Source organism: Bos indicus, chromosome 6 (genome assembly GCF_029378745.1).
Source record: "Bos indicus isolate NIAB-ARS_2022 breed Sahiwal x Tharparkar chromosome 6, NIAB-ARS_B.indTharparkar_mat_pri_1.0, whole genome shotgun sequence".
Lineage (NCBI taxonomy): Eukaryota > Metazoa > Chordata > Mammalia > Artiodactyla > Bovidae > Bos > Bos indicus.
In genome coordinates this window covers 38,254,872-38,278,789 of record NC_091765.1, presented here as the reverse complement: position 1 = coordinate 38,278,789, position 23,918 = coordinate 38,254,872, and the positions used below count along the sequence as shown (strand labels likewise).

General features: G+C 38.8%; 1 protein-coding gene across 12 annotated transcripts in view; it reads left to right on the top strand.

The window, feature by feature from the left end:
* The window catches only part of LCORL (ligand dependent nuclear receptor corepressor like), a 179,136-nt gene that overhangs the window by 5,689 nt on the left and 149,529 nt on the right, over positions 1-23,918 (top strand). For 2 of the 12 annotated variants that reach the window (XM_070791205.1, XM_070791201.1), the window contains exon 2: positions 1,557-1,622. The exons of the other annotated variants lie outside the window; for them this stretch is intronic. The gene's annotated coding sequence lies outside the window, so the exon portion shown is untranslated. The remainder of the gene's footprint in view (positions 1-1,556; positions 1,623-23,918) is intronic. 12 annotated transcript variants of the gene reach the window in all.

Here is a 23,918-nt window from a genome sequence, read left to right as displayed (position 1 = left end):
ACAATGAAAAGATCCTGAGTCATGTTAAAGAAGAAGATAGTAAGGGCTTAAAAGATCTATATTCCAGGATATTCTTGAGCCATAGTCATGGAGTTTAAGAATCACAGTATAGTCACTTGGCTTGGTCTTTGCTTTTTATATGTAAGGAGAGCAAAAGACGTTTCATGCCATTCTACATTCTAAGGGATATTTTGGCTTCGTAGTAACTGAATACAAGAAATTAGTTAAAATTCATTTGAAAAAGCCTACTACCGTACTAGATCATATTGAACTCTTTGTTGTTACCTACTCTCTGTACTCTTCCTGTTAACCATGTCACTGTCTTTGAGCTCTGCACTCAGCAAGTGTTTGCAGAGTAAACTTTCTTCCAAACTACCTGCTCCCAACCATAATCAGGGTCAGAAGATATTATCTTCCTCTACTTTTAACCTCTGAAGAGATTACAGAGCACTTCATAGAGCTGTAACACTTAACGTGTCCGACTCTTTGCGACCCCCAAGGACTCTAGTAGCCTATCAGGCTCCTCCGTCCATGGGATTTTCGGGCAAGAGTGCTGGAGTGGATTGCCATTTCCTTCTCCAGGGGATCTTCCCGACCCAGGAATCGAACCCGGGTCTCCCGCATTGCGGGCAGACGCTTTACCGTCTGAGCCGTCAGGGAAGCCTCAAAGATGGGATAGTCCAGGGAAATATAGTTCTACATAATCAGCTTGAAAGTTCTTTCTGGGTGCTTCTTTTTCTTCTACTCCTTTGTTTTTCCACTAACGTCTGCTTCATCTTGTCACTATTGCTGTGTAAATCCCAGAAGAGAAGATTTATGTAGAAATCTGGATTTGATGAGAACTGGTATGAATGGGTCAACTACCCAAAAACTTAGACCCTAAAACTATTGTTTCAAATAGCATTTATTTTATTCATTAAAAAAGATGTGAATTATACCACTATCTAATATATATCAGGCAAGTGGAATCTGTGATGATCATGAGTAGTTGGGTGGTGAAGACACATATCCAAATTTCTCTGTAAAATAGGCTTACTGTGAATTTTGCATGTAAAATTTGAAATTCTGTATACTCTTCAATTGTATACCTGGAAGTTCTGCCATCCTTGGGTTCAAACAATATATGAATTTTATGTATTTGCAGATGTTAGAAACAGGCTGTGTGTCAGTGTGAGCATACCATACATATCCTCCTTTCTCTTTGGGCTTGCTGTCTCTTCCTGTCCATGCTACTTCCCTTAGCTGGCTACATGTGTGTACCCCTCTCCCTGTTTGGGTGGGTACTGTGGTAAGTTCCTATTATGTCACCATAAGTAGCTATTATGTATTCTCCATGCTCCTCTGACTTATCTTTCAATCCTGGTCTTTATTTTTTCTACCACAATGCAGTCTTGGCAGGAGCATCAAAGGCATGTAAATTTTTGGATATACAATTTTTTTTCTTTTTGGTTATTCCAGTTTTTCCAATTATATGTTATTAAGGTTTAGAGTTCCTTTTTCCTTTGGCTAATATTCCTTCTTTGTGTGTGTGTTTTTGTGTGTTTTATTCACCACAGAATATAGGAAAGACAATGTGAATAGGCCCAGACCAACCTACTACTGCCATTAGGAAACTAATTAAGGTAACAAAATAATGCCATATTTGTATTTGAAGAATGCTGCTTTGCTCTTAAAGCTAAATAAAAATTTGTTTTGAGACTTCTTATGTTTTCTAGAAAACAACTTACAACTTACTTTTCTATATCTTCTTAATAGTTTTCCCACTCATTGGCAACAGTCCTATTCTGCTTATATTTGCTTCTTTGTTTTTCTTTGTTCTTTACCTTAATCTATTACTAAGTTATTGCTATTTTCTTTACAATATCCTTTTGAATTTTGTTTTTTCTGACGAAGTCAAACACTTGGGCAGGTTCAGATGAGAGTCTAGTTTATGCCAGTAGCTGCATAGCTGATTTACTGTCCTTCACCGTAGCTTACAGCCTATATTAAATCATTATTTGGAATAACTACTTTGATTTTTGTAGTTTAAAAAGCAGTGGTATCTCCCATGTGTCTTTTTTCATCAAATACAAGTTAGTTGATCATAGTCCATCAGACTTCTTTCCTGTTTGGCTCACTTCTTCTTTAGACAGCCCAGCCACTTACATTGATTTTTACTTCTGGTTTGTACACGTTGCCCCAAATTCTTGAGTATATTATTAATCATAACAGCCACCCTGCATCCTCAGTCACCTTTAAAATTCAGTTGTATCTTAGAGTCTTTTCTAAAGCATTTATTGAAAAACAAGTTTGAGATCTTTCTCTGTTAATTTCAAACTGATTAGTTCATTTCTGACGGCTGTATGTAAGGTGTGTATGTAGGAAAATAACTTTGTCCAGTAGTCTTCATCCAGTAGTCTTCATATTTAAATAGTAAACTAGGAAACAGTTTAGGGACAAAGAGCTAAGTCTGCAAATGGTAAAAAGGACTAAGAATTGAAAAAACACAGTTCCTTATTAGCCTCTACCACTGGTCCCAGATAGGAAAAGGAGTACGTCAAGGCTGTATTTTGTCACCCTGCTTATTTAACTTATATGCAGAGTACATCATGAGAAATGCGGGGCTGAAAGAAGCAGAAGCTGGAATCAAGATTGCCGGGAGAAATATCAATAACCTCAGATATGCAGATGACACCACCCTTACGGCAGAAGGTGAAGAGGAACTAAAAAGCCTCTTGATGAAAGTGAAAGAGGGGAGTGAAAAAGTTGGCTTAAAGCTCAACATTTAGAAAACTAAGATCATGGCATCTGGTCCCATCACTTCTTGGGAAATAAATGGGGAAACAGTGACTGACTTTATTTTTGGGGGCTCCAAAATCACTGCAGATGGTGACTGCAGCCATGAGATTAAAAGATACTTGCTCCTTGGAAGGAAAGTTGTGACCAACCTGGACAGCATTGTAAAAAGCAGAGACATTACTTTGTTAGCAAAGGTCCGTCCAGTCAAGGCTATGGTTTTTCCAGTGGTCATGAATAGATGTGAGAGTTGGACTATAAAGAAAGCTGAGCACTGAATAATTGATGCTTTTGAACTGTGGTGTTGGAGAAGACTCTTGAGAGTCCCTTGGACTGCAAGGAGATCCAACCAGTCCATCCTAAAGGAGATCAGTCCTGAGTGTTCATTCAAAGGACTGATGTTGAAGATGAAACTCCAATACTTTGGCCACCTGTTGAGAAGAGCTGACTCGTTTGAAAAGACCCTGATGCTGGGAAAGATTGAGGGCAGGAGGAGAAAAGGACAATAGAGGATGAGATGATTGGATGGCATCACTGACTCAATGGCCATGTTTGGGTAAACTCTGGGAGTTGGTGATGGACAGGGAAGTCTGGCGTGCTGCGGTTCATGGGGTTGCAAAGAGTTGACCATGACTGAGCGACTGAACTGAACTGAACTGTAGCTAAAGCTCCAATATTTTGGCCACCCGATGGGAAGAGCCAATTCATTGGGGACGATTGAGGGCAGGAGAAGAAGAGGGCGACAGAGGATGAGATGGTTGTTGCATCATCAGCTAAATGGACATGAGTTTGAGCAAAGTCCGGGAGATAGTGAAGGACAGGGAAGTCTGGCGTACTGCAGTCATGGCGTCGCAAAGAGTTGGATGCAACTAAGTGACTGAACAAGTTAAAACCTTAGGCACAAGTCATTTTACTTTTCACAGATAGAAATCTGTGAAACTAGGATAGTATCTGTCCTTAAAGGTTCTCTATTTTTGGTTTTTATGAAAAGTAATTACTATTACTGCTGTAATACTTATGTAGTAGTGGTTTCTGGACTAACATATAAATTAAGGAATTATCAGCATAAAGATGACATGTAAATCTGTGGAAATGAATGAGACCACCTAAGGGCAAGAGATAGTATTACTAGAGGGGAGTAGAGTACTTGGTACCACATCTTAAAGAATCTTAACACTCTTTGGATGGTGGAAGAGGAGTCTCAAAGTAAGACCACTGGACTTTTACACTGTAAAGTAAAACTGTTGGCTGAGTACAAAAACCAGGAGAGATGGCATTACCAAATCTAAGAGGAGAGAAGAGTGTTACAATAAGGAGAGATTGTTATATGTTGATGAGATGTCAAATACCATTAAACAGGGAAGTGTACATTGTTTTTGGCAGCATGGAAGTACTTGGTGACCTTGACTGGATAAATTTAAGCAGAATGGTGGGAATGGAAGCTGTATTGTAATAGGTTAGAATGTATTTAAGATTAATGTAAGAGGAGAAAACATTTGAGAAGGTACATTTTGAGGGAGAACATAATGAATGGAGCAGTAATTGGAAGGGAGTTGCTGATGGACAGGGAAACATGGCGTGTTGCATTCCATGGGGTTGCAAAAAGTCAGACACGACTGAGCTACTGATCTGAACTGGGCTTAAGGGATGTTTGTTTCATAGATAGAAAATAAGTTGGAGAATACTTTTCTGAATTGATAATATCCATGATTGCTTTATATGTTAATTTAAGCTGAGACTTGATAGCTACAAAATATTGAGAAATAATTAAATAAATAGACTTGGTTTGAATCATTGAATGTGAACTCTTGTTTTTCCTTCAAAACATATTTTCCTAAGTAAGTTCATCAACTTAATATATGTAGTATTAGTGTGTTACGCATTTTAAAAGAAAGATTTTTTTCCCAGTTAGTTTACTGTTGTCAGTCATCGAATATCTTGAGTCCTACTGTGTGTCAGTTAATTGGAGTGTAATTCTATGATTCTTTCTAAACTAGGTTCTGAATTGGAAATAGACTGAAAAATAAAGAATCAAAATGTTAGCTTTTTAGACAGTAAGGTTGTATTAAAGAACCTGGCTTGTAACTGAGGCCAAAATACAGTATCACTCTGAATTGAACTTGCCAACCTATCAAAGACAAAGCAGCTGGAGCTGCAGGCCTCTTCTAATAAACAAGGAAGCTTTACTACCTGTTACCTATGTTTTGTTGTTGATACATTGGACCATCTAGGCAGGATGAGTGGTAGGCTTGGACATGCATGAAAAATGACCTTTAAAACATTAATCCATTCTGCTAGGAACAACTATCAGGATGCTGCCAATACTAGTCATTTTTCTTTGCTTTGGTAGGATGAATAAGGTGTAGAAAAAAGGGCAAAAGCTCCTTCAAGAATACTTCCCCCTAAAGTATTGGGAGAGGTGGGAATTGTGAGTTGGGTAAAAAGACTAATTACTACATTTGCTTTTAAAGATTGACAGTTATGAGGGATGTAAAGTATTAGAGTTGGCATAATATAATGGAAAGACAGAGCAATTAATTTGATTTGAAGAATCTGAAATGACTATACTTAAAAGGATTGACTGAAAGTAAGGGTTACAGACTTTTTTTGTAAAGGGCTAGATGTAAACATTTAGTCCTGGTGAGCCATATGGTCTTTATTGCAACTACTCAACTCTTCTGTTCTAGTGCAAAGTTCAGTTCAGTTCAGTCGCTCAGTAAAGTCTGACTCTTTGCTACCCCATGGACTGCAGCACTCCAGGCCTCCCTGTCCACCAACTCCTGGAGTTTACTCATACTCATGTCCATTGAGTCGGTGATGACATCCAAACATCTCTTCCTCTGTGTCCCCTTCTCATCCTGCCTTCAATTTTTCCCAGCATCAGGGTCATTTCAAATGAGTCAGCTGTTCATATAAGGTGGCCAAAGTATTGGAGTTTCAGCTTCAACATCAGTCCTTCAAATGAACACTCAGGACTGATCTTTAGGATAAACTGGTTGGATCTCCTTGCAGTCCAAGGGACTCTCAAGAGTCTTCTCCAACACCACAGTTCAAAAGCTTATAGTCCAACTCTCACATCCGTACATGACTACTGGAAAAACCATAACCTTGACTAGACAGACCTTTGTTGACAGAGTAATGTCTCTGCTTTTTAATATGCTGTCCAGGTTGGTCATAACTTTCCTTCCAAGGAGCAAGAGTCTTTTAATTTCATGGCTGCAGTCACCATCTGCAGTGATTTTGGAGCCCAAAAAAATAAAAAGTCTGACACTGTTTCCCTATCTATTTGCCATGAAGTGATGGGACTGTATGCCATGATCTTAGTTTTCTCAATGTTGAGCTTTAAGACAACTTTTTCACTCTCCTCTTTCACTTTCATCAAGAGGCTTTTTAGTTCTTCACTTTCTGCCATAAGGGTGGTGTCATTTGCATATCTGAGGTTATTGATATTTCTCCCACCAATCTTGATTCCAGCTTGTGCTTCTTCCAGCCCAGCATTTCTCATAATGTACTCTGCATCTAAGTTAAATAAGCAGGGTGACAGTATACAGCCTTGACGTACTCCTTTTCCTATTTGGAACCAGTCTGTTGTTCCATGTCCAGTTCTAACTGTTGCTTCCTGACCTGCATACAGATTTCTCAAGAGGCAGGTCAGGTGGTCTGGTATTCCCATCTGTTTCAGGATTTTCCACAGTTTATTGTGATCCACACAGTCAAAGGCTTTGGCATAGTCAATAAAGCAGAAATAGATGTTTTTCTGGAACTCTCTGGCTTTTTCGATGATCCAGCAGATGTTGGCAATTTGATCTCTGGTTCCTCTGCCTTTTCTAAAACCAGCTTGAACATCTGGAAATTCATGGTTGACGTATTGCTGAAGCCTGGCTTGGAGAATTTTGAGCATTACTTTAGTAGCGTGTGAGATCAGTGCTATTGTGCAGTAGTTTGAGCATTGTTTGGCATTGCCTTTCTTTGGGATTGGAATGAAAACTGACCTTTTCCAGTCCTGTGGCCACTGCTGACTTTTCCAAATTTGCTGGCATATTGAGTGCAGCACTTTCACAGCATCATCATTCAGGATTTGAAATAGCTCAGCTGGAATTCCATCACCTCCACTAGCTTTGTTTGTGGTGAAGCTTCCTGAGGCCCACTTGACTTTGGACTCCAGGATGTCTGGCTCTAGGTGAGTGATCACACCATCATGATTATTGGGTTGTGAAGATCCTTTTTGTACAGTTCTTCTGTGTATTCTTGCCACCCCTTCTTAATATCTTCTGCTTCTGTTAGGTCCTTACCATTTCCGTCCTTTATTGAGCCCATCTTTGCATGAAATGTTCCCTTGTTATCTCTAATTTTCTTGAAGAGATCTCTAGTCTTCCCATTCTGTTGTTTTCCTCTATTTCTTCGCACTGATCACTGAGGAAGGCTTTCTTATCTCTCCTTGCTATTCTTTGGAACTCTACATTCAAATGGGTATAGCTTTCCTTTTCTCCTTTGCTTTTTGCTTCTCTTCTTTTCACAGCTATTTGTAAGGCCTCCTCAGACAAACATTTTGCATTTTTGCATATCTTTTTCTTGGGGATGGTCTTGATCCCTATCTTCTGTACAATGTCACGAACCGCCGTCCATGTTTCATCAAGCACTCTATCAGATCTAGTCCCTTAAATCTATTGCTCACTTCCACTGTATAATCCTAAGGGATTTGATTTAGGTCATACATGAATGGTCTAGTGATTTTCCCTACTTTCTTCAATTTAAGTCTGAATTTGGCAATAAGGAGTTCATGATCTGAGCCACAGTCAGCTCCTGGTCTTGTTTTTGCTGACTGTATAGAGCTTCTCCATCTTTGGCTGCAAAGAATATAGTCAATCTAATTTCGGAGTTGGCCATCTGGTGATGTCCATGTGTAGAATCTTCTCTTGTGTTGTTGGAAGCGGGTGTTTGCTATGACCAGCGCGATCTCTTGGCAAAACTCTATTAGCCTTTGCCTGGCTTCATTCTGTACTCCAAAGGTCAAATTTGCCTGTTACTCCATGTGTTTCTTGACTTCCTACTTTGCATTCCAGTCCGCTATAATGAAAAGGACATCTGTTTTGGATGTTAGTTCTAAAACGTCTTGTAAGTCTTTATAGAACTGTTCAACTTCAGCTTCTTCAGCATTACTGGTTGGGGCATAAACTTGGATTACAGTGATATTGAATGGTTTGCTTTGTAAACGGACAGAGATCATTCTTTTCGTTTTTGAGATTGCATGCAAGTACTGCATTTCAGACTCTTTCGTTGATTACGATGGCTACTCCTTTTCTTCTAAGGGATTCTTGCCCACAGTAGTAGATATAGTGGTCATCTGAGTTAAATTCACCCGTTCCAGTCCATTTTACTTTGCTGATTTCTGAAATGTTGATGTTCACTCCTGCCATCTCCTGGTTGACCACTTCCAATTTGCCTTGATTCATGGACTAACATTCCAGGTTCTTATGCAGTATTGTGCTTTACAGCATTGGACCTTTTTTTATCACCAGGCACATCCACGACTGGGTGTTGTTTTTGCTTTAGCTCCGTCTTTTCATTCTTATTTCTCTACTGATCTCCAGTAGCATATTGGGCACCTACTGACTTGGGGAGTTCGTCTTTCAGTGTCCTATGTTTTTGCCTTTTCATACTGTTCATGGGGTTCTCAAGGCAAGAATACTGAAGTGGTTTGCCATTCCCTTTTTCAGTGGACCACATTTTGTCAGAACTCTCCACCATGACCCATCCGTCTTGGGTGGCCCTACACGGCATGGCTTAGTTTCATTGAGTTAGACAAGGCTGTGGTCCATGTGATTAGATTGGTTAGTTTTCTGTGATTGTGGTTTCAGTCTCTCTGCCCTCTGATGCTCTCTCAGCACCTACTGTCCTGCTGGGGTTTCTCTTACCTTAGACATGGATATCTATTCTAGTGCAAAAGCAGTGTGTAAGTAAATGAGCATAGTGTGGTCCAAAAACAAAATTATCTAGAAAAGTAGGCAGATTTTACATACTGGCTATAGTTTACTGATCCTTAAGTTAAATGATCCAGCTGGAAAGTCGGGTGGAAAGAACAGGTTGAGGGATAGTATAAGCAAAGATATAGAAATCTAAATAGTATATATTCTGAAAATATTCAGCATTCTAGTGTCATTGGAATACAGGATAGAAGTAGGAAATAGGATTGAAAGTATAAATTATGGTGTCTATAAGGAAATTGTGAGCGTTTGAGGTTTTTTTTTTTTTGAATGAGTAATAAGCATGATCATATAAATCAACTTATTTTCACTTTGGACATCTGTTGGTTCAGGTTTGAGGGTTTTTTGTTTGTAATAGTTTTAAGAAGCTCAAATTGAAGCAGCCCATTTGAGTCAAAGCTGGGAAAATGAGCAATTTCCATTTCAATAAATTAATGAAGATACTGGATTGCTGAAATACTCTAAAATAGCACCCTTTTTTTGCCTGGGTTCTTAACAACTTGAAAATTAAAACAAGGAGAAAGATGGAAGCAGAATATCACTTTTATTAATGATAGAAGGCAGATAAGAGAGATAACTTAGTAGGAAAATTGGGTTCTGGCATAGGGCTTTCCTTGTAACTCAGACGGCTAAGAATCTGCCTGCAGTGCAGGCAACCCTGGTTTGATTCCTGGGTCAGGAAGATCCCCTGGAGAAGGGAGTGGCAACCCACTGCAGTATTCTTGCCTGGAGAATTCCATGGACAGCCCACAGATTTGCAGAGTCAGACACAACTGAGCAGCAAACACATAAATATGCCTATTTATCTACCGAGTCCTAGGCATACCAGGGATGCAGATAGAATATGAGCTCTTTGCATGTATGTTCTCTCAATAGCTACATCCAAGGGTCTACTCAGTTATTTTTTACAAAATCACCAATGAGAATAAGAATAGTCACTATATTTCCCTAGGAGTAAAGAGAGTCTGAGATTGTGCAGATGACGCATCCTTCCTCATAGAAGCAGGGAGCAAGGAAAGGGTATTACTCCTGTAACTATTGAGGCTGGTTTTGCAGAGTTATATCTGGGCATAAGTGTACTGAAAACAGTACAATTGTCATTATACTGAAAATACGTGAAACTTATATATTCAAAGTATTTTTTTTAAATACTTAATTCTAGTGTTTGAAATCTCAATTTTTTAAAACTCTCAAAATAATGTTGGTAGAGTTTTATTTTTTTTAATGAACTAGCTTTTGCTACAAGCTTCTTTGTAAGATATTTAAATAGAATGCATGTTTGGCTAGAAAAAGATGATACTGTCTTATTTATCAATTTTCCATTGACTTTTCAAATTTAGAAAGAATTAATGTAAAGGAATAGACCATTGTTTCTTTAAGAAAATGTGGATACTTTGACAAATAGATTATCTTTTTATTTAGCTTGAATTATGGGTGCTTATGCAGTTTATTTGGGAGAAAGCAATGGCACCCCACTCCAGTACTGTTGCCCGAAAAATCCCATAGACCAAGGAGCCTGGTAGGCTGCAGTTCATGGGGTCGATAAGAGTCGGACACGACTGAGCGACTTCACTTTCACTTTCCACTTTCATGCATTGGAGAAGGAAATGGCAACCCACTCCAGTGTTCTTGCCTGGAGAATCCCATGGACAGAGAAGCCTGGTAGGCTGCAGTCCATGGGGTCGCACAGAATCGGACACAACTGAAGCGACTTAGTAGTATGCAGTTTATTTACTGGTATCACTTTTTGTTTTTAAAATGTCATCAGTTATTCTTCCTTGTTCCTTTCTTCTTCCTTTTCTGAACATTTTAGTACTGAAATCATCAGGTGGAACCAAACAAAGGTATGTCTGGGGCAGGGGCAGCGGCATGTCCTCTTGAAAGGTGGGATGTCAGAGCCTGGCAGGGATAAGAAGTGTCCCCATGTGCGATAATGGAACTGGAGGCATGAGGAGCAATCTGCTTAGGAGGGCACACCAGTGTAAGGTTTTGGAGCTAAGCAGGGTCAAATTGGTATTTGTAAAGGAGAGTAGCCTGGTACAGGGTAAGAGGATGAGGAGGGCATCTACTTGGAGGTGATGGGGGCCAGTGGGGGCAGCAGACAGGCATCTGTGTAGGAGGGTAGCCTAGTATGGGTGTATCATGCCTCAAGTTGGGTGAGATGGGAGTCCGTGTTTGCAGGCATCCCAGTGCAAGATCAGAGCCTGAGGGTGGGGAGAGGAAGACATCCTAGTGGAGAGTCAGTTGTGTAAGGGATGTTAGTAGCTAAGCAAGATGAGGATATTCTTTTAGGAGTGCCAGGCATGAGGAATAGCAGCCTGAGCAAGGTGGAGAGGTTTTACTCATGGAGAAGGCGTGCGGGTGTTGTGGCAAAAAGGGGTGAAGAGAGCATCCATGTGGGGATGGAGAAGCAGCCACAATGGGAGACTGGTCCAGTAAGTAACATTAAGGATAATGGGAGCCAGGCATATCAGTGTCTGAGAACAGAGTTACTGTTACGGAAGTTGGAAAATACTAGAATGCTTTCCATATTATTGAATTGGAAAAGAGATGTTGGTGTGAATTCATGGTTTTTATTCTATATAGATATAGAATATAGAAATATGTACTTATGCCCTAAATTGTTCTCTAAGAAGGGGCCTAGGAGCAGTGACACCTGAGTAGCAATGAGCATGATGCTTCATTGTTAATTTCCTGATTTTATAACAAATGGCTATATTTGTAAGAGAATGCCTTCCTAGGAAATAGTTATTAAAGAATTCAAGAGTGATGGGTTATCATGTGGAACATTTACTCTAAAATAGTTGGAAAAGTAACAGTTTTTACCATAAGTCAAACATTTAATTGTTACAAATAAAAATAAATACTTAAAAACAATGCTATTCATCTAAATACTACATTCTCTTGAATAAATCACTTTTAGTGTTTGAAACTTGTCTAAGACTTTTCATCTAGAAAATAATGAAGATAGAATTTACTTTTAAGTCTATATTACTCTTCTGGTAAAACCTGGTTTTAAAATTAGCAAATCTAATCCTTCCTGCTTCCTGATGCATTTAAAACATTAATACTAGAACTGTGTTCTTTATTTCAAAACTTTGAATTCAGAAGTAGGGAGAAATACTCTGGGTTTAGACATTCTTGTCCCTTTGTGGTATAGAGAAGAGTGATTAAATTTCTTTGTATGTGTCCAGGAATGATTGTGGGACTTGAGAAGGGAACTAGAAGCTAAATCATGGAGAAAAACCAAAGCAGTATATGACAGTAATTATTGTTATTTTAAATTATATTATTTTACTGTTCATTAGGCATTAAATGCTTAATTATACTACAATTCATTTGATTTTCACAACATAAGTAGGAACTATTTTTATCATCCACACTTTACAGATAAAGAAGTTCAGTAACTCATAGGTAGTAGAAAACCATTGCAAGATTTTAAAGCATGGGAGTGATGTAGTTTAATTTGTGGTTTTGATGGCTCAGATGATAACGAATCTGCCTGCCATGAGGGACACCTGGGTTCGATCCCTGGGTTGGGAAGATCCCCTGGAGGAGGGCATGGCAACCCACTCTAGTATTCTTGCCTGGAGAATCCCATGGACAGAGGAGCTTGATGGGCTACAGTCCATGGGGTCGCAAAGAGTTGGACACAACTGAGCGATTCAGCACAGCACAGCTGCCAGTAGAAGAATAGGACAGGCAGATCAATCAGGGAAATGTCAGGATAGCCCAACCAAGAAATTATGAGGGTCTGAAATAAGAGTAGTGGTAGAAACGGAGGAGGAAGAAGAATTCAAAAGATATGAAGCATTAAAATCAGTAGATTTTAGTCATAGATGAGCTGTGGGCATATAGAAAAAGGAGGAAGATTAAGGAATCATTTCCAGGCTTGTATTTAAGAGGTTTAATTGGATCGTGAGAACATTATCCAGATGGAACATAGAGCAGTTTTCATATTTGTGATAGTAGAGTCAGTATATAGGTGTATCAGTTTCTAGGATCAACCATTAGGATGTGCTAGTTTGCCTTAAGCCAGTTGTTGCAAAAGTATGTACAACAAGAACTCTAAAGAAACCAGTCATACAACGGAATATAGTAGAGTATAAATTCTGATCTTTCTTAGCTCAGAACTTTTGCTGCAGGAATGATGTGGCACCTCTGCATTCTTGTGTTCTTAACATTTGTAGGTCCAGGGGTGGCTTTGGACCTTGATTATTATTGGGTGTGGTGTTTTGTCGTTCCCCAACCCCCCACCCTGCAACTTTATCCCTTATTATGTGTCAGAAAAATAAGGAATAGACTTAACCTAGATAGACTTACTAATTTTATGTTTTATTTTATTTTTTGTTAGGCACGTATCTTTATAATAAATACAAGTAATTTGGAAAGACTACCTCAAGTCAGTTTTCACCAATTGTGTCAAATATAGTAGAGTAAATGTAACATGGTTCACTGTAGGTTTTAGACTTCCATAGCTGAAATATATAATGATTACTTCTTTAAACAAAATCCTAAACATTTTCTTGTGACCCTCACTTGCTCTCTTCCCAGTTACTCGCCTGTCTCAATATTTGATTTCTTTCTCCACTTGTATGTCTTTCAGGTATCATAAATAAGACTAGTCTAAAACTGAACTTTTGATCTCCCTCTGCTGCTGCTGCTAAGTCGCATCAGTCGTGTCCATTTAGATGGCAGCCCACCAGGCTCCTCTGTCCCTGGGATTCTCCAGGCAAGAACACTGAAGTGGGTTGCCGTTTCCTTCTCCAATGCATGAAAGTTAAGAGTGAAAGTGAAGTCGCTCAAGTCATGTCTGACTCTTAGCGACCCCATGGACTGCAGCCCACCAGGCTCCTCCGTCCATGGGATTTTCCAGGCAAGAGTACTAGAATGGGTCACCATTGCCTTCTCCCTCTACCAAATACCAAAGCTGTTCCTTTGGTTTTTTTTCTGATTGTACCTAGTTTCACAAGTCAGAAAGTCATCTTTCACTTACTCTGCATCTCCACACCTGTACCCAGTTATTATTTATTATGCTTCCAAATATATCTTAAGTCCATTCTTTTCCTTCTTTTTCCATTCCAGTCTAAGTCATCCTTGCTTTTGTTTGCCTGGACTACTGCACAAAGCCTTAGTTTCCCCTCTTCTGTTCTGATTCTTTTTAGTTTAACCTTCTACCCTACAAACAACAATCTGATGAAATATTTGCTCTATTTTCAACCCAATGATGCCTTCCTTTTGCTCCAGAGACAAAAGCAAAAGGTTTGCTTCTGTAGAATTTTGATATATTTTGTTTTGTTTTTAAAATATTTACTTATTTGGTTGTGCCAGCTCTTAGTTACAGTATGTGGGATCTTTAGTTGCAGCATGGAAACTCTTAGTTGCAGCATGTGGGATCCAGCTCCCTGACCAGGGATCAAACCTGGTCCCCCTACATTGGGACCACAGAGTCTTGGCCACTGGACCACCAGGGAAGTCCTATATTGTGTTTTTTTGAAAATTATAGCATGCCCCAAAGTTCCAGTTTGGCAGAAACCATAAGAGTATAAAAATTGACTTGAAGCTGGATTGTGAATGTTTTTCTCCCCAAGGATTTAGTCCTTATTCTGATGTTTAATTGGGTGTTAGTTGACATTTTTGTTAGTTAGCTTTTAAGTGGTGAAGTTCACAGGAATGCCACTTTTCCACCTTCCATCCGGGCTTCCCTGGTAGCTCCCCTGGTAAAGAATCCACCAGCAATGCAGGAGACCACAGTTCAATTCCTGGATTGGAAAGATCCCCTGGAGAAGGGATGGGCTACCCACTCCAGTATTCTTGAGCTTCCCTGGTGGCTCAGATGGTGAAGAATCCTTCTGCAGTGTGGGAGACCTGGGTTCGATCCCTGGGTTGGGAAGATCCCCTGGAGGAGGGCATGGCAACCCACTCTAGTATTCTTGCCTGGAGAATCCCCATGGACAGAGGTGCCTAGTGGGCTACAGTCCATGGGGTTGAAAAGAATTGAACATGACTGAGCGACTAAGCACAGCACAGCAGCACTGTTGCAGATCTCTGTTTTATACCAAACCTCTGCAAACACTGATTACTCCTTGGGGAAATAAAAGTAGCTTTCCCAGGAGAATATTTGAAATCTTCAGTATAATTTATAAGAATCATTATGGGAAATTTTAAATATATAGAAAAGAAAGCATAATGAATCCCCATATTTCTGTGACCCAGCTTTAACAATAGTATTGTTAAAATTTTCATTAGGACAAAACATTTTGTATGTTGGTTATGTGAATGCAGCAATCAGTCCATTCCATGTTCTAATGTGAACAAAGTAGATTTAAATGCCAGAGTTGTGAAAAATGTCATGACATTTATGATATCTTACTGCTTGCTTTTAGGATTAATATAAACTATATTTGATTCCTTTTGATTTTGTTATGAGCCAGAAAAGGTGAGTTCTAGATCCCGGAAATTTACTCATTTCTTCTCTTCCCTCTCGTCTCCTCTCCTCTTCCTCTTCCATCCCCTCCTATCTTTTTGTTTACTTTTAAATGACTGTAAAACCATAAAGCATTGGTGCTTATGTCTTGGACCTATCTGACATTTTATATTCATCAAGCAAATCAAAGAAGGTTCTGCTTATTAACAGATATATTGCATATGTTGATGAGCAAGTTCATTGTTTTTCATCTTGTAGAGCCACTGAATTAACAGAGATATAGCTAATGTGTCAAAGAATATCAAAGCATTCATCTTATTTGGTTTTTGCTGAAATAACAGTAACTTACTAAAAGTGTTTTTACATTAGTGTTGCAAATTTGTTAACACTCATGATAATTTGATACTTAAAATTTGGTCTCAAGTGTTTATTCAGATCCATATCAAATTAATTTTATGACTTGGAAAATCTGAATTTTAGTAGATATGTACAAGTAGGGATATATAGAGGCATGAAGTGTTAGTTGCTCAGTTGTGTCCTGTTCTTTGCTACCCCATTGACTGTAGCCTGCCAGGCTCCTCTGTCCATGAAATCCTCCAGGCAAGAATACTGGACTGGGTTGCCATTTCTTCCTCCAGGGAATTTTCCCTACCCAGGGATCAAACCCAGGTCCCCTGCATTGCAGGCAGATTCTTTACCGTCTGAACTACCAGGGAGCTACAGAGGCATAGATGTATAAGTATCTATCCACATATATTAATGATTTGTCATTAGTAATAACAATTGTGATGATTCCAAGAGACTTTTAAAAAATTATTTTTAGTTTAATTTTAATGAATAGTTGAAGAGAATGTCCTGTTGACATTTGTCTGCTTGAAGTTGCGCTGTGTGTGCACAGTTGCTCAGTTGTGTCTGACTTTTTGTGACCCTGTAGACGGTAGCCTTCCAGGATTCTCTGTCCATGGAATCTTCCAGGCAAGAATACTGGAGCAGGTTGCCATTTCCTACTCCAGGGGATCTTCCTGACCCAGGGATGGAATCCGAAGGGGTCTCGTCCTCTCCTGCACTGTCAGACAGATTCTTTATCACTGAGTCACCAGGGAAGCCCCGTGCTTAAAGTTAGAGTTATATGAAAAACATTAAATTGAGATTTTTGTAGTAAATTATGAATTTAGGGTGTCTTTTATTCTAGGTGTCACTTACTAATTTTGTAACCCTTATAAAGTTATAAGCTATTCTTTTCAAAATAGCTTGTGTGTATCGATTTTCAGTCAGTTCAGTCACTCAGTCGTGTCCGACTCTTTGCGACCCCATGAATTGCAACTTGCCAGGCCTCCCTGTCCATCACCAACTCCCGGAGTTCACTCAAACTCACGACCATCGAGTCGGTTGCCATCCAGCCATCTGATCCTCTGTCATCCCCTTTTCCTCCTGCCCCCAATCCCTCCCAGCATCAGAGTCTTTTCCAACGAGTCAGCTCTTCACATGAGGTGGCCAAAGTACAGGAGTTTCAGCTTCAGCATCATTCCTTCCAAAGAATTCCCAGGACTGATCTCCTTTAGAATGGATTGGTTGGATCTCCTTGCAGTCCAAGGGACTCTCAAGAGTCTTCTCCAACACTGCAGTTCAAAAGCATCAATTCTTTGGCACTCAGCTTTCTTCACATACATGACCACTGGAAAAACCATAGCCTTGACTAGACAGACCTTTGTTGGCAAAGTAATGTCTCTGCTTTTGAATATGCCATCTAGGTTGGTCAAGTCAGTGTTTTTCTCTTCCTTTCTGTTTACTGGACCTCTCTGTATGATTTGTTGATAGCCTTTTCTTAACATCCCATTTTAAGCTTCACATCTTTCTTTAGACAGTTTTCCTAAACTCAAATGTGATCATTTTACCCTCTGTGTAAAATTCCTCATTGGTTCCCCACCACCTTAGGATAAAGTAAAATATTTTAGAAAACTCTATCATAACCTGCTATCTCTTTTCTTTAGCCTTTTTGTCATTACACTTTTATTATTACAGTCAAGGAACTGCATCAGTAGCACAGTTACAATAGTATAGTAATAGTTAACATTTATTAAACATCTATAAATAGTTGTGCCAGATACATGCTTTACAAATAGTCTGTCCTTTAATCCTACAGTAATCCGGAATATAAGTTTCATACTTGGAACTTTCCAGAAGGGCAATGCTGAACCCTCTTTGGATCAAGCACTGTGCCTTCAGGCTTTAGCATTTTTCCTCCTGGATTACCAATAACTGCTGTTTTTTCTTTTTGTAAACTTTTGAAAGTATAACCATATAGAGAAAAGTATATGGATTATAAATTTACACTTCAATGAACAAAGTTAATGTACTCTTGTAACCACCACCAGATTAAGAAATAAACACCCCGGAAGTCGCCTGATAATCCCTCCCAATCATTAATCTCTCCACCCCCAAACATGAATAGTATTCTGACTTCTTAACGCCATAAATTATATTTGCCTATTTTGGGAAACTCTGCCTGCAATGCGGGAGACCTGGGTTCAATCTCTGGGTTGGGAAGATCCCCTGGAGAAGGGAAAGGCTACCTATTCCAGTATTCTGGCCTGGAGAATTCCATTGACTGTATAGTCCATGTGGATCACAAAGAGTTGGACACTACTCAGTGACTTTCACTTTCACTTGCTTAAATGGAATTATATAGCATTTATTCTTTGTGTATAGCTTCTTTAACTTACTATGGTTGTCAGATTCATTCTTATGGCCTCCTATAGATATATTCATTTTCTTTGCTCTATAATATTCTAATGTGTAAATCTGTGATAACATTCATCTATCATGAATATCATTGAAGAATTTTGGACTGTTTCCAGTTTACATTATTATAAACCATATGGTTGACATTCTTAAACATTCTGCATTTTTAACTTTGATTCTACTCCTGGATTATTTTTGTTACATTTTTAGCTAATTATATTTCATTTTTTCCAGGAAACGTTTCTTATTCTTTGCAAGTTTGTATTTGGAACCGTTTTGTATGCATTGATAATCACTCTCTGTCTGTCTTATAAACATGTATGCTGTCTTTTCCAACAAGTAAAAAGTGATTGTGTGTGTGTGTCTATGTGTAAAGGAAAAAACAAGTTTTCTCCCTGCTTTCTTGGCACCCAATAAGTACGTAAATAATTGTAGAGAGTGAATTTTTCCAATACATTCACCCTTTCATTGCTAAAATATAAACATAAAAATAATGGAAATTGAGTAACATACTTGTGGTTTAGTTGCTAAGTCATGATCGACTCTTTTGTGACCCCATGGACTGTAATCTGCCAGGCTCTTCTGTCCATGGTATTTCCAGTACTAGAGTGGTTTGCCATTTCCTTCTCAAGGGGATCTTCTGGACCCAGGGATTGAACCCATGTCTCCTGCATGTCCTGCATTGCAAGCAGATTCGTTACTAATGAGCCACCAGGGAAGCCCAGTTTGATGTATAGATTTACCTTATAACTGATTATTATCAAGTTGTGTTGAAATTTTCTCATTTGTCAGGCATCTATGTTGTCCCTTTTGTAATTTTTCTACCATACAGCTATCATGCAAAATACCTTTGGAAATTTTCTTAAAATTTGTGGCACATTTGATAATCTTATTTGTGGTTACTGAAATTATATACTCTTTGAAAGCGGTGTTGTTTTGGACATAGCCAAAGACAAATGGAGCCAATACAAATAATGTGTTCTATCAAATGTGTTTACAAATAATGTGTTCTATCAAAAGTGAATTGAGACTGCAAGGAACATAGACTCTCCACTGCCCCTATCCTCTTGTGGCTTTGAAAACTTTTTTTTTTTTTTTAACATAATTAAGTCACTGAATTCAGGTAGAGTTAAGTCATTGAAATAAGCCAGAGTTTATAGTATATTTTGCTTTTGAGTTTCTTGTGCCTTAAAAGCTGGTTACTTTTGCAAGTTACTTATCTTGTACTTAATTTATACTTGAAAGTTATTTCCTTAATTTGTAAGAGTGTTTTCTTTTTCATTTTTAGCCTTTTTCATCTTGAATTTGTTGCTTCAGAAATTAACATTTTTATCTTTTTCTTTAACCACCATGCCATTAACACCTAACCCCCCAAGTTTAAAGATAAAGTGCCTTCTACCATCTTATTTCACTCAAGTTCTCTTTGGCTGTAGCACTCTTTTCTTGCCCATCTCAGGGATTCTATATAATGTTTATTGAGCTTGTCTACTTTTTGTTTTTCCTCCCCGTTAAACTATGAACTTAAGGCAGGTGTTTTTATTAGGAGTGTAACAAAAATACTGACTATGAAGACTGTCATGTGTTTTGGTCCTCTCTAAAACAGTGTATTTGCTACAAATGCTCATTTTTACATTTGTAATCTTTCTTATTATTTAAAAACTCTCTACTTCTTGAAAAACCTTTATGTTACACAGTGTAGATGGTCCTTCCTTCTCTCCCTTCAGTCAGATTCTCTGTCAGCTGCATTTTCACTTCAGTTCAGTCAGTCAGTCGTGTCCGACTCTTTGCGACCCCATGAATCGCAGCACGCCAGGCCTCCCTGTCCATCACCAACTCCCGGAGTTCACCCAGACTCAACGTCCATCGAGTCAGTGATGCCATCCAGCCATCTCATCCTCTGTCGTCCCCTTCTCCTCCTGCCCCCAATCCCTCCCAGCATCAGAGTCTTTTCCAGTGAGTCAACTCTTCGCATGAGGTAGCCAAAGTACTGGAGTTTCAGCTTTAGCATCATTCCTTCCAAAGAAATCCCAGGGCTGATCTCCTTCAGGATGGACTGGTTGGATCTCCTTGCAGTCCAAGCGACTCTGAAGAGTCTTCTCCAACACCACAGTTCAAAAGCATCAATTCTTTGGCGCTCAGCTTTCTTCACAGTCCAACTCTCACATCCATACATGACCACTGGAAAAACCATAGCCTTAACTAGGCGGACCTTTGTTGGCAAAGTAATGTCTCTGCTTTTGAATATGCTATCTAGGTTGGTCATAACTTTTCTTCCAAGGAGTAAGCGTCTTTTAATTTCATGGCTGCAGTCACCATCTGCAGTGATTTTGGAGCCCAAAAAAATAATGTCTGACACTGTTTCTACTCTTTCCGCATCTATTTGCCATGAAGTGATGGGACCAGATGCCATGATCTTCGTTTTCTGAATGTTGAGCTTTAAGCCACCTTTTTCACTCTCCACTTTCACTTTCATCAAGAGGCTTTTGAGTTCCTCTTCACTTTCTGCCATAAGGGTGGTGTCATCTGCATATCTGAGGTTATTGATATTTCTCCCGGCAATCTTGATTCCAGCTTGTGCTTCTTCCAGTCCAGCGTTTCTCATGATGTACTCTGCATATAAGTTAAATAAACAGGGTGACAATATACAGCCTTGACATACTCCTTTTCCTATTTGGAACCAGTCTGTTGTTCCATGTCCCGTTCTAACTGTTGCTTCCTGACCTGCATTTGGTTTCTCAAGAAGCAGGTCAGGTGGTCTGGTATTCCCATCTCTTTCAGAATTTTCTACAGTTTATTGTGATCCACACAGTCAAAGCTGCATTTTAGGTGAATTCAACTACCATTTATTAGGTGAATCACTATGATAGATCCTAGGGTTAATAAAAAGGCAATAATGTTGTCTCTGTTGTCAAGTTGCTAACCATTCTCAATCAAGAAGAAAAAAGAGAAGTCTCAAGTTAGTATGTGAACATACTTGGGAGAATGTGGTGCTAGTAACAGTGAATTCTGACAAGTAAAATTAGAAAAGTCTTTATGGTACCATTTGGACGGTATTTCTTTTATGCCAGATCTTTTGCACATGAACAAACTGCTGCTTAATGTGGTTAATTACTCAGTTATAAAGTTGGAAGAAAATGTTTTAGGTTAGTTTGGAAGAATACTTGACAGATCTACAAAGTGGGAGAAAAGCATTTCAGAAAGACAAGCAGAAGCTCAGATTTGTAAATAACTAATAGATTAGTTGCTGCTTATAAGTGGCATATTAATTATAATGGAGTTGTATGAAATGAGGTTGGCTAATCGGCAGGGGCATATCAGGCAAGGCCAATAATTTATCCTAGAATAGTTAGAATTTGTATGCACTAGAGACCCATTGAAACGTTTTAAGCAGAATTGGTATAGTTGTCTATTCTTTTAAATGGTGAAAGTTGATTAGAACAGTGACTTCTTGTGTCCATTATAAGAACCTTGGTAATCAGAGATACTCCAGTAAACTTCACATTTTCTGTACTGCCAAGAGTAATGTTCAGTAGGGATGAATCTATAACACATTTACTGTTTGAAACCATAAAACTTTTTTCAATTTATAAACTGTATCAGGGCTTCAAAAACTTACAGAGTAATATATATTCATGTACCTTCTATGTTGGAGTTTCCAGGTGGCTAAGTGATAAAAGAACCCATGTGCCAGTGCAGGAGACGCAGGAGGCCTGGGTTCGATCCCTGGGTTGGGAAGATCCCCTGGAGGAGGAAATGGCAACCCACTCCAGTATTCTTGCCTGGAGAATCCCATGGACAGAGGAGCCTGGTGGGCTACAGTCCATGGGGTCACAGAGTCAGACATGACAGTGCCTGCATGCACCATGCACCTTTTATCTTAAGAAATAAAACACGGTAGATGAAGTTGAAATTCTTATCTGTCTTTTACCCATCCCATTCCCTTTCCTCCATTCTGGAGGTAAGTATTTTTCTTTTGCTGTCAGTTTTCTAAAAAGCCTTCATAGTCTACTTTCTATAAGTTATTTCAATGTAAGAGTCAGATGTGCCTTCTGAGTCAGGTGTCTTTCATAAAAGTTGCACCTTGAGTTTTTGTGTGTTTGTTTTAAATGTTCAGCAGACCTTCTATTTAAAGTTATTGTTTCTTCCTAAAGCATATTATTATCCCATATATTCACTTGTATATGAACTTAAGTCATTTTACCTATTAGGTTTGCTTAAAATGAGACATTATTGGTGCTATAAAATATGAATATTTTCTTATAACTTAATAAGAGTAACTTACAAACTTAGTAAAAGTTAAAGGGAAATAATATGAATAAAGCCCAGTCAGAATGTTTCCTGATTTGTGCCTGTGTACTCAGGTAGGAGTAAAATCTAGTTCAGGTAACTGAATTGTATATTTCTAATTTCTGATATGTTTAGTGTTTATTTATTGATTTGTTGCATTTTATTAAGAAATTCAGTTAATGCTGGATCACATCATTGACCCAGTGGACATGATTTTGAGCAAACTCTGGGAGATGGTGAAGGACAGGGAAGCCTGGCATGTTGCAGTCCATGGAGTCGCAAAGAGTAAGACACAACTTAGCAAGTGAACTCAACACATTAAGAAATTCTGTACAAATTAACTCTGTACCCGAAATGTATTGTTTTATTAAATGTTGAAAACAGTAATTAAATCTTCAACATTTAAAATGTTGATGACATTCCAAATCTTAGAGAAGAAGGATTAGTGACTCAGAGAGGTTATATCATATGTCCAAGATCACATGGCTAGTATGGTGGCAAATTTAAAACTTCAATGTGAATCTTAACTCCATTATCATTCTATATTTTATGAGAGGGCAAAACAGACTCAGATATAAAAATCATGGAATGCTAATAGCTTTTAATGAGAGGATGAGACCTTTTTTTCCAATAATGACTAAGAAGCATTTAGATACAGTAAAATAATTATTCTCATGTCAAATCAGTTATGTTTAAGTCTCAAACAGGGTAGCTATTTATCTTATACATGTGGTTATTCTTAAGTAATGCTCAAAATTCTCTAAGCCAGGCTTCAGCAATATGTGAACCGTGAACTTCCAGGTGTTCAAGCTGGTTTTAGAAAAGGCAGAGGAACCAGAGATCAAATTGCCAACATCCACTGGATCATAGAAAAAGCAAGAGAGTTCCAGAAAAACATCTATTTCTGCTTTATTGACTGTGCCAAAGCCTTTGATTGTGTGGATCACAATAAACTGTGGAAAATTCTGAAAGAGATGGGAATACCAGACCACCTGACCTGCCTCTTGAGAAACCTATATGCAGGTCAGGAAGCAACAGTTAGAACGGGACATGGAACAACAGACTGGTTCCAAATTGGGAAAGGATTATGTCAAGGCTGAATATTGTCACACTGCTTATTTAACTTATATGCAGAATACATCATGAGAAACGCTGGACTGGAAGAAGCGCAAGCTGGAATCAAGATTGCCGGGAGAAATATCAATAACCTCAGATATGCAGATGACACCACCCTTATGGCAGAAAGTGAAGAGGAACTCAAAAGCCTCTTGATGAAAGTGAAAGTGGAGAGTGAAAAAGGTGGCTTAAAGCTCAACATTCAGAAAACGAAGATCATGGCATCTGGTCCCATCACTTCATGGCAAATAGATGGGGAAAGAGTAGAAACAGTGTCAGACATTATTTTTTTGGGCTCCAGAATCACTGCAGATGGTGATTGCAGCCATGAAATTAAAAGATGCTTACTCCTTGGAAGGAAAGTTCCAAGTTCTACCAACCTAGATAGCATATTCAAAAGCAGAGACATTACTTTGCCAACAAAGGTCCGCCTAGTTAAGGCTATGGTTTTTCCAGTGGTCATGTATGGATGTGAGAGTTGGACTGTGAAGAAAGCTGAGTGCCGAAGAATTGATGCTTTTGAACTGTGGTGTTGGAGAAGACTCTTGAGAGTCCCTTGGACTGCAGGGAGATCCAACCAGTCCATC